This window comes from Chenopodium album, chromosome 6 (genome assembly GCF_948465745.1).
Source record: "Chenopodium album chromosome 6, dcCheAlbu1.1, whole genome shotgun sequence".
Lineage (NCBI taxonomy): Eukaryota > Viridiplantae > Streptophyta > Magnoliopsida > Caryophyllales > Amaranthaceae > Chenopodium > Chenopodium album.
In genome coordinates, this window is record NC_137839.1 from 46993407 (window position 1) to 47004216 (window position 10810).

A 10810-nucleotide genomic window follows, 5' to 3' on the forward strand; every position below is an offset into this window, starting at 1 on the left:
TATTTTTGTAATATTGTAGCCAACTAGCCGTCTTGTTTTAAAAATTGTTATCACTAACTTTGTAAAAGTGTTTTTCGTAAAACAGTGTATTTTCATAATAATATAACTATTTTCCCACCTAATTTTATTAACAATCATACTTGTGTAGTCACAAATTTTCTCATAATAATCAAACAACCAAAAAAGAAATAAATAGGAAACAATCACTACATTGTCCCTTATATACACTAAAAAACATTCTATATATTACTAACTTTTGTCGTCATTGTTCCCACTGTGACCTTCTAAATCTTCACGAGTAACAGGACACTTCTTTGCTTCAACTTTACCTAATTCCATGGCATTCTCTTCCACACCTACCTTTGCCATTTCAATCGCGGTATCATACGACGCATGCAACCCAAAGAATACATAATAAACCATTAGAAGGCAAGTCCATATCGCGAACCTAATGTAAGAGTCCTTGTCAATTGAGCCTAGAAGGAATATGTTGACAGCAATCGACGCAGATGGTAGCCAAGGAACCAATGGGACACCCCACAGTTTAGGATTTCTTGCTTGTGGAACAAAAAGTTGTAGTCCCAACGTCGAAAGGAACCAAATAGGCCCGGTGATGGTGTATACTATCCACCCCGTTTGTGTAGCACCCCAGTAGCTGTCGCAATTGAAGAGCCAAGAATGAGAGCAGCGAAAGTAACAAACTTGTTACGATCACTAGGTGTAGTTATCCCACTTGCATAGTACCTTCGTACTAGAAGGGCTAATGCTACTAGCATGAAGATGAATAAGGTGGAAATTGAGAGGAGGTTAGACAAGATGTCGAGGTTTGTAAATAATGCAATAATAGCAGTAGCAAACATCATAACAATGGTAGCGTTTCTTGGAGTGCCTGTCTTCTCGTTCACCTGAGCTAGCCATGGAGGCATCATGTGTGTTCGCGCTATGTGAGTCAGGTAACGAGCTTGGCCTATTGCACTGACTAATAACACGGTTGTCATTCCTTTTAGAGCACCAATGGCTACGAGATACTTCGCCCAATTCATTCCTACCTAAAAATATTTCCATAGCAAATGTAAGTATACAAACATATGTGGTACATTAGAGTTATGTTTGAACATTCATATTAGCAAATGTTTAGAATTGTTAGAGCTAGCACACCAAGGTTACTGCCTTTACCCAATTTTAACCATTAATATTTTTAATTTTGTATTCAAAAAATAATTAAAAATAGATATATATTTGAAAATTAATATTGTAATCAAGCCAATAACAATAAAATTATCGACATATATGAACTATTTACATGTTAGTAATATATATTAAAATGTGGTACGGTCAAAACTAGTACTTCAGTCATAGCTTAAGTTTTGTAAATTTTTTAATACTACTTTGTTAAGATATTCTACTATCACTATGCATTACGATTTATTCAAACAAAAAACACAGTTATATGTATTTGTAATATATATTTATATTTCCTCAAATTTTATTTTTAAAATGTTAATTTTAACTGTTACCATTTTTACTCAACATAAATTTAAGAAAGGAAATTTTCACATTTGCTACCACCTAAAACGCCTCGCTTCAGATTTGCTACCTATTTAATTTTTTTTTTTTTTCACTTTGCTACCACCTAAATCAGACTTTGTTAAAAATCACTACCACTTAACGGAATCCGTTAGGATTTCCGTTAAGTTTATTTAAAAAAAAAAAATTAAAAAGATTTTTAAAAAATTAAAAAAAAAATAAAAAAACCAGCAACCCCACTCACCCCTCCCCTAATCCGCCACCCTCTCCCTCCCCTAATCTTAGGGATGTCAATGGGGCGGGGCGGGGCGGGGCAGATGTTGGTCTTTCCATCCCCATCCCCACCTAATATTTTCATCCCCATCCTCATCCCCATCCCCGCGGCGGGTCCAATTTTCATCCCCATCTCCGCCCCACCGGGTACAACTCCAAAACTATCCCCGCCCCACCCCCACTTGGATATCCATCCCCACCGAAGACCCGCCTAATCCCCACCCAAGATCCACCTAATATCCGTATCTCAAATACACAATCTTTCATAATTAATACGAATTATAAAATAAAACATTCTATACACATTTTTGTGTTATAATATAAGTGTCGTACAAAGTATTATAATTAATATTGTATTTCATGTAATTATTTTATAAATTGAATAAAAGTATGTAATTTTGCTTTAAAAGATATATGGATGTGGGTATGAGGTGGGGATGAGGCGGGTACCAAGTGGGGGCGGGGGGGGGGGGGGGGGGGGGGTGGCGGGGCGGGGATGGGGCGGGTACAACTTAAAATCCACCCCCGCCCCATCACCCATGGCGGGTATGGTTTTTATCCCCATCCCCGCCCCACCACCCGCCAAACTGAGACCCATCCCCGCCCCATTGGGGCGGGTCTCCTACTTGACCCGCCCCACTGACATCCCTACCTAATCTGCCACCCTCTCCCTCCCCCCTTCCGGCGGCCGGCGACCTCACCCCCTCCCTTTTCCACACCCAAAATTGACAATCCTAATCCTAAGCCGACACCCTCAAACCCAGACCACCACCGCCACCGTAACCCCCAAAACCCATACCAACACCACTGTAACCCCCTTTCCCCTTCCCTCCACCGGAAATCGGCCCCCCTCCCCTGATTCCCCCCATCAAAATCGACCCCCCTACCCTTCCCCTACCCTTTTCGGCCATCCCTAACCCAAAACCACCACAACCGAAACCCTAAAATTTGTTTAGGGTGGTTTTGGGGTGGTGGTTTAGGGTTAGGGACGACCGAAAAGGATAGGGGAAAGGGAGGGGGTCGATTTCGGTGGGGGAATCAGGGGAGGGGGGTCGATTTCCGGTGGAGGGAAGGGGAAAGGGGGTGATTTTCGTTCGGGGTGGGGGTCGGAGCTCAAGAACGGGAAAGGGAAAGGGGGGATTGGATGCGCATAGGGTGGGGGAAAGGGAGGGGGTGGGTTCGCGCGGCGGCGCCGGCAGGGGGAGGGGGGAGGTGAGGGGTGGCTGCAAGGTGGTTGGAGGGGTGGCTAAACGGTGGAGTGGGCCCACGAACGGAAATAGTAACACAATAAGGCATGTGGTAGTGATTTTTAACAAACTCTGTTTTAGGTGGTAGTAAAATAAAAAATAAAAATTTAAACAGGTAGCAAATGTGAAGCGTGGTGTTTTTAGTGGTAGCAAATGTTAAAATTTCCTTTAAGAAATTAATAGTTGAAATTATATAATGACAAACGTAAAAATAAAAGTGTGGTAAGCATCTGACATAGTAGTACGTGTAATTAATCGAACAAGTGAAAACATTTTAGAGTGTCAATCAAATAGTCCAAATAAATGAGAGAGTGAGGGATAGCTCAAGTGGTTAGAGGCTTAGAGCTTCCCTCCCGGTTCCAGGAGATAGCTCTTATGGCTCTCTAGCAGGGGCGGATCTATTAAGGTGCACAGTGGGTCACGTGACTCACTAGCACAAAAAAAATAAAAAAAAAATCTAAGAGACCTCCTATTACAGATAGGCGGTCTCTTTTTTGCTTCTATTTGAGATTAGCCTGCCAATTTTTTAAATATCAAAGAGACCACCTATTAAAATATCATATAGGTGGTCTCTTTGTTGCTGCTATTGCCATCACGTCATTAGAGACCTGTTCTCTAGATAACAGGTCTCGTTTTGTCAGCCATTAGAATAATTTTTTGTGCTGCTTTTATATTTCATTAAAGAGACCTGTTATATTAAATAACCGGTCTCTTAAGTTATCTTACTTTTTTTTTATATAATTCTTGTTTTTAAGTAAGAAATCATAAAGTTAGTTTAATGTAATAGTTTTATAGTATGTATTTTTATATCCTATTTTTGGATTGAAATCATTTTGGTGAAATATAATTTTTTTTTTTTTTATATATATAATTTTTGGATTGAAACAAGTGATCAATTATTGATGGTGACTCATAAGTTCGAAAATCCTAGATCCGCCACTGCTCTCTAGACACCAAAAAAAAAAAAAAATAGTCCAAATAAATAAAAGGAGTGTAAGGATCGGAGTAGAAGAATACCTTCTCAAAGGCTAATGTAAAAGGAGCATCTTTATCAATTTGATTATAAGGCTGCATGAGGCAAAGAGTAAGAGACATCAAGCAATACGCAACGGTAACTATAGCCATGGAACCAACCAATCCAATAGGAATATCCCTTCCAGGATTCTTCGTCTCCTCAGCCATCGTCGACACTGCATCAAACCCAACATACGCGAAAAAAAGCACAGCCGAGGCCTGGAAAATACCACGAGGTTCGTAGGGAATAAAGGGGGTTAAGTTCTTGGTATCGGCGTGAGTAAGACCCGCGATGATGATGAAGACGATGATGAACACGTGGACGATGGAAGAAATGTAGTTGAGACGGGAAGAGCCTTTGACGCTGTAGACTGCAACAAAACAGATTACGCCAATTACAACGACTGCGATTGGGTCGAGGTGGCTGTAGTCAGGGCTTAAGTGATGTGCAATGATACGGAAATCGTCGGGTTTGTGGTTGCAGAGGGTGGCGAAGTATGATGTCCATGAGCGTGCAACTGCTGCGCCGCTTATGACGTATTCTAAGATGATGTTTCCTGCTGCTATGAACGCCATGAAATCTCCTAACTCGACTCTTAAATATGCAAATGAACCACCTGTTATTTGTAAATCGACCTCGTTATTAATGGTAAGAAAAAAAAAGTAAACATAAAAAAATCCTCCAAATAAGAGCAATTTCTAATGCATTGGAAGAAAGGATGAGAAATACAGAAAAATTATTAAAAGAAACTATATCCATTCTATCACTAACCAAATGACCTCGTTAATTCATTATAGAGTATGTAGTCATGGCTTTTACACAAAGGATTTAAACAAGTATTAAGTATACAACTAGGTTGTACCCATATAATCGTACGGGTAAAGTATTGTATAGAATGGACTCATGTGAATCCGGTTATACAAACATAAAAAAAATAAAAAATTCTCAATTGTCATAAATTAGATAATAATGGTCACATATTAAATTATAAATATCATATATTAGATTTAAAGTGTCAAAAATTAGACAAAAAGGTTCAAACATTAGATTATAAGTGATAGATATTAGGTTTTAATGTTAGAAATTAGAATATAATACTCCGATATTAAATTAGAATTATCAGATATTAGATTAGAATTATCAGATATTAGAATGTAATGGTCAAAAATTAAATTATAATTATCAGATATTTGATTAAAAGTGTTAGAAATTTTAATAGTCAGATATTTGTTTATAAGATATTCGACAATATTCATCATAATATTGAAAACAGGAGAATTCAACCTCCATACTCTCCCTTGCTCTTGACGCCTTCCATAATCTCCTGACAAAATTGTTCCCCACTAACAAAATTCTTTTATTTTTTTTTTAAAGCATGAGGTACCATATACCTAATTAACTATGATTTCCATAATATTCTCTTGCTGAAACATCACCAGTCTTTAACTTAATCTCCTCCAAACTTTGTGGGCTCTGCAAACTGGGTTGTCGCTCTATGTGGAATTGTGGAGGCGTTTATTCCGGAAGGGTGTCGTCGTCTTCTTGATGTTTTAGTGGGGTTGAAGGGTCGACTAAATGTGAGCTCGAGGAATCTAAGCTTCATCTTGATTTTGCGTTTTTGATTCATGTGGGTGTTGTTGTCCTCTTGGTGTCTATGGTTTATGCTGTGGTTTCTAAGGCTTTGGGTGTTTCTATAAGATTTGGGGGGTCTTATGAGGTCTTGCCTACTGCTGCGCTGGGGGATGGGAGGGGGGGGGGGGGGGGGGGGTCGCCGGAGCGGCTAGATAGTGGCAGTGGGTGGGTGATGGTTGTGTGCAATATAAATAGACTCACGTAAAACGGTCTCACACAAAACCTTTTCGTCAAGTTACTTATCATAAAACCTAGGAATGACAATATTAGATGGATATTCACTAACCCACGGGTGAGGTGAAGTGGATAATGGATTGGACGTGGATGATGATTTTTTTCATCAGCTAACCATCCACCTTTTAACATACTAGGGCAGCCAACGCGCGCGTTGCGTGCGGAATGGCTAGCCTTTACAACTTAATTTTACTTGTCTTGTGTTTGCACTTCACATGGAGGAATAAAAGACTGGCAAAGGAATATAATAACTCTGGTTCAATTTACTCGCATCAAAGAAATATTTTATGTCTCACAAATAATACCCCTTTGTTGCGAGTACATTGAACCGGAAGTAGTATTTCTATTGCTTATGCATTGTTTGTTTGCAGTCGTGCTAAGTTGAATGTTATGTGTGAAATATCTTGTATATTGAAAAAAATCTTTATTTTACTATTTGTATATGGTGATTCTTTAATTGAAATACTATGTAGAGTCACTGTAGAATATAATTCTTAGGTTTTTCAATGATAATGCAGAAAAGGAACAAATGTCAGAATTGTTGTTTGTTTATTTTGCAGTGTTGATATTAGCATTACTTAATTGTGGTGGTACAACACGAAATGGAGAAAGAATCATCAATGATAAAACTGAAACGACTAATTCCTAATCCACCACATAGGCTAACAATATTAAACAACCGCTATATATTGGTATTGTCAATTTTTTTTGCCCACAATTTGATTAGGGAATTTTGGGAAGGTGGTGAACAAAGATGTGGAATTTAGTACTCGAAAATGGCAATGATAGTGTGGAGAGAGAAAAGTTAAAAGCTTTCAAGAGATGGAGCCATGGAGAGGAGGAGAGAAAGCTCAAATGTGTAAGGAAATGTAGACGAGTAAGAACAATTTAAAGTTGGACCATTAGAGTACAAAATTACAAATAAGAGTACAAAGGTAAAACACATTTTGAAGGGTAAATAGGGGTACAAAGGTAAAATAACATTTTGAAGGGTATAAAAGTTCGTGCACTATTCATAAGAACAACTTTTTACTTTTTTATAAGGTAGGGATATAAAGATTTTTAATCTAAAAATTTTAATTCAATAAAATTGAAATATACAATAAATATACTTTATTTGTTGCAAATTAATTTTTACAAAGAATATGTAGTTAATGCTTCTTTATTTTTTAAAAAATAATAATGTAGATTCGACCATAAATTAAATTTTATGTGATTTTTTTTATCATAAAATGTTCATACATAGTCATCCGATACACCCGTTTCATCTACAGATGATGGATGGACAAATTTGGATATGGATGAGGGTGAAGCGGGTGATGGATGGATGTGGATGGAGCTATTTGAATGATGAATGGATGCGGGTGAAGCTCCACCCGATCCGAATTTAATCTATAGTTATCTCTAATAGAACCTCCTATCAAATAAATGTTTAATACATTTATAATTATGAATATTGATACAATAGTAATAATACTTCAATTCATTCATTTTGATTTTTCTTTTTTTTTTTTTTTTGACCATTAAGAACATTACCAGTTTTTTGTAATCTTATCAGAAAAAAACTTATTAAAAGTACATATTAAAAATCGAAACAGAAAATTTTAGATATGAATGCGAATAAAATACGCACTTAGGCAATGAAAAATACGCACTTAGGCAATGAAAAGCAAGAAATCTTGTTTAGCGGCCATTTTTTCTTTATAGTTTTGAAATTCATAATTAACACTCCATTTGTACTACTCTGTAATATATAAATAGACCAATAAAATATTATGTTCCATATTAAATATAAAATAAAAATAAAAATAACTCTAATATATATTTAGAGAGACACTTTTCACGAGAATCCTCCAAATCCCCAATACTACACTCTCATTTACTCCCGCCTTTTTCACTTATTTAAATTCTTTTTTTTTTTAAAAAAAAAAATGGATTACACAAGTAGTTTACATACAATTCACCATCCATAAACTGCTCTCTAAAAATATCAGCCTTATCGTAATCTATTTCTAATCTCATTTTCAAAAAAAAAAAAAAAAAAAACCACTAAATGTGCTAATCAGTTGTAAAACTCCACACCTCCACCTTCATTTTCACTCCTCATAATATACCAAACTTAAGATTACTACTACAGTTATCAATACTCATACTTCATAGCAAAAAAATATAAACAAAGACAAAATCAAATTTGGTGATATAGTAGATTATTGTATTGGGATCTTCGGTTTCTGATTCGGTAAGCAATCAATTTTCGCTTATAATGTTATACAGATTATTATGAGGACTCCCAGTTTAGTATATGGTTATAAACTTTTAATTTTTAAGCTGTTTGAATATAAGAATGTTATCAACGTATGATTATAATGAATGTTATCAACCTATGATTATAATGAATGTTATCAACGTATGATTATAATGAATGTTATCAACCTATGATTATAATGAATGTTATCAATGTACTGATTATATTTATATCTTTAAAATTTTATTTTTCAGAGCAACAATGTTGTTTTTTTTTTTTTTTTTTTTTTTTTTGACAGGAATCAATAATGTTGGTTTGATCTTTAATTACCAAGTACACTGCTTTTGGAAATACAAGGTTTTGCTTTTATCGGTTGGTTTGATCTTTACCAAGTAGGGTGCTTTTGGAAATACAAGATTTTGCTTTTATCAGATACATAATTAATTTTTACTATATAACTAATGAGAGTTGGAAACTGAATTAGGAATGTGCCATGCATCATATTATGTAATTAGATTGGTTATAATTTCTTATGTGTGAATATATAAGTTCTGCACTTCTGCATATGTACATGTAAAAGGATTGAAAGATATTGATCAAGTTATAAAATTTGATTAAAAAAAATTAACGTTGCAAGGTTTTCAATACTTTTGATTATTGGTTATGGATGATTATTTGATTGTATTTGTCTACTGTATAGAGTATATAAAAGATTACAATTTAATCTTAATCAACCATCCAAATTCTCTCAATTATATCTTAAAAAGTTCTAATTTAATCTCTGTTACTAATAATGATTAATATTTTAAAAAAAATACACTGAATTAAAAGGTTTAATTTATCTCTTTACAAAAAAAACAAAAAACAAAAAAAAAAAAAAAAAAAAAACAAAAAACAAAAAAAAAATAATTTTAATTTCTAATCCCCTACTCACTACGAAAGAGAATTGATACAAGAAATAGCTACACCATTAGTAACTTCAATTCTTCACCTAATCAATATAATTCTAATAGAAATTAATTGAGGAATATAAAGTTATAAAAATAATATATTCTGAATTAAAAATATAAACTAAGGTTTTTTTTTTTTTTTGACAGAAAACTAAGGATTATAACTAGGGGTGTCAATCGGGTTTTCGCTTCAGTTTTAGATTCGGTTTATCAGTTTTCGGTTTGTAACGGGTCGGTTTTTAACGGGTTGGAATTATAAACGGGTCAGTTCGGGTCGATTTTAAATAATTTCGGGTCGGTTTGGTTTGATTTATTTTTATTACAGTTTTTTTCGGGTCGGATTCTAATCGGGTCGGGTTATTATTAGTTCGGGTCATAATCGGTTCGGGTTAAATTCGGTCGGTTTAAAAAAGGGGTTTGTCAGTTTAAAGCGGGTTTTAGGTCAACACATATCGGGTCCTAATCGGGTCGGGTTGTAATCGGTTTGGGTTGTAATTGGTTCAAGTTGAACTCAGCCAATTTGACAACTAGTTTTGTTGGTTTTAAACGGGTTTCGTTAACATATATCTAGTATATCCTCAATATTCTTTAATTAGTTATTCCAGTAGATCATACGGAGTATTAATTAGTTGTTTAATTTTATGTCCCTCTTTTGTATGATGATTTTAAGGATCAACTAATAATAACAAATCTAGAGTTAGCTTTTGATTTAGATTTTTAATTTTTTTTTAATACAACATAGTGTTCCATAAGCCGTTACTCGTTAGAGGACGATAATATTGTAGCATAAGAGTTTTAATGACATTAAAATTCCAAACCTTTTCAATATAAATACTTTATAGTTCAAATTAAACCCTTTTGTTTTACTAATGATAAAATGTACGCAAAAAAAAAAAAAAAAAAAAAAAAAAAAAAAAATCCACGGTTATAACGGGTTACGGACTTACGGATTATAAACGGTTCGATTATAACCGATTACGAGTGATCATAACTTATTACGGGCTATAAATGGTTCAATCCTAACTAGTTACAGGTTGTAAAAGATTAGGGTTTATCGGGTTTTTGTCGGGTTTAAACGGTTTTGGTTTACAATGGGTCAGGTTGCTATCGGGTTCAAAAGTAATCCGTTTGGGTTGTTCTCGGTTTCGGGTTGTATCAGTTCGGCTTGATATCGGGTACGGTTCATTAACGGTTCTCAAACATTCGGATCGGTTCAGTTTCAGGTTTAAAAAAATCGGGTCGGGTTGGTTTACGATTTTAAAATAACAGGTTCTTAACGGTTCGGTTCCTTTTCGAAACAGTTCAAAACGGTTCGGATTCACTAGTTCGGGTCGGTTTTTGACAGCTTTAATTATAACTTGCAAATTGTACCGAGTATTATTACCTTATATAAATTTCAGGAAATCAAAATCAACTTTTCATATTTTAAATATATTTTTTCTTATATATCCCGGAACACTCTAGTATCTATAAATTAAAAGTGAATATAGTCGTATACCTATAATATAAAATAAAAATACAATAAATATTAGGAAATTTTGTTAAAAAAAACCTTTTAAAAACATCATTTTGGAAAAAAAAAAAAAACTTTAAAAGCTTTTTGGTTAAAAAAAAGCGCCACTTTATTTTTTTTTTTTTTTTGCGAGAAGAAACCCATTTCCTTAATTATGTTCTTATTAACTTAATT

The 10810-nt window shown here is 34.7% G+C and overlaps 1 pseudogene across 1 annotated transcript; it reads right to left on the minus strand.

The window, feature by feature from the left end:
* LOC145634867 (cationic amino acid transporter 1-like) lies at positions 1 to 4831 on the minus strand (annotated as a pseudogene). Its single transcript, XR_014113653.1, has 2 exons — positions 4065 to 4831; positions 1 to 1049 (listed from the first exon to the last, which is right to left on the minus strand). The product of XR_014113653.1 is annotated as a cationic amino acid transporter 1-like (transcript).
* Between the last annotated feature and the right edge of the window lie 5979 nt (positions 4832 to 10810).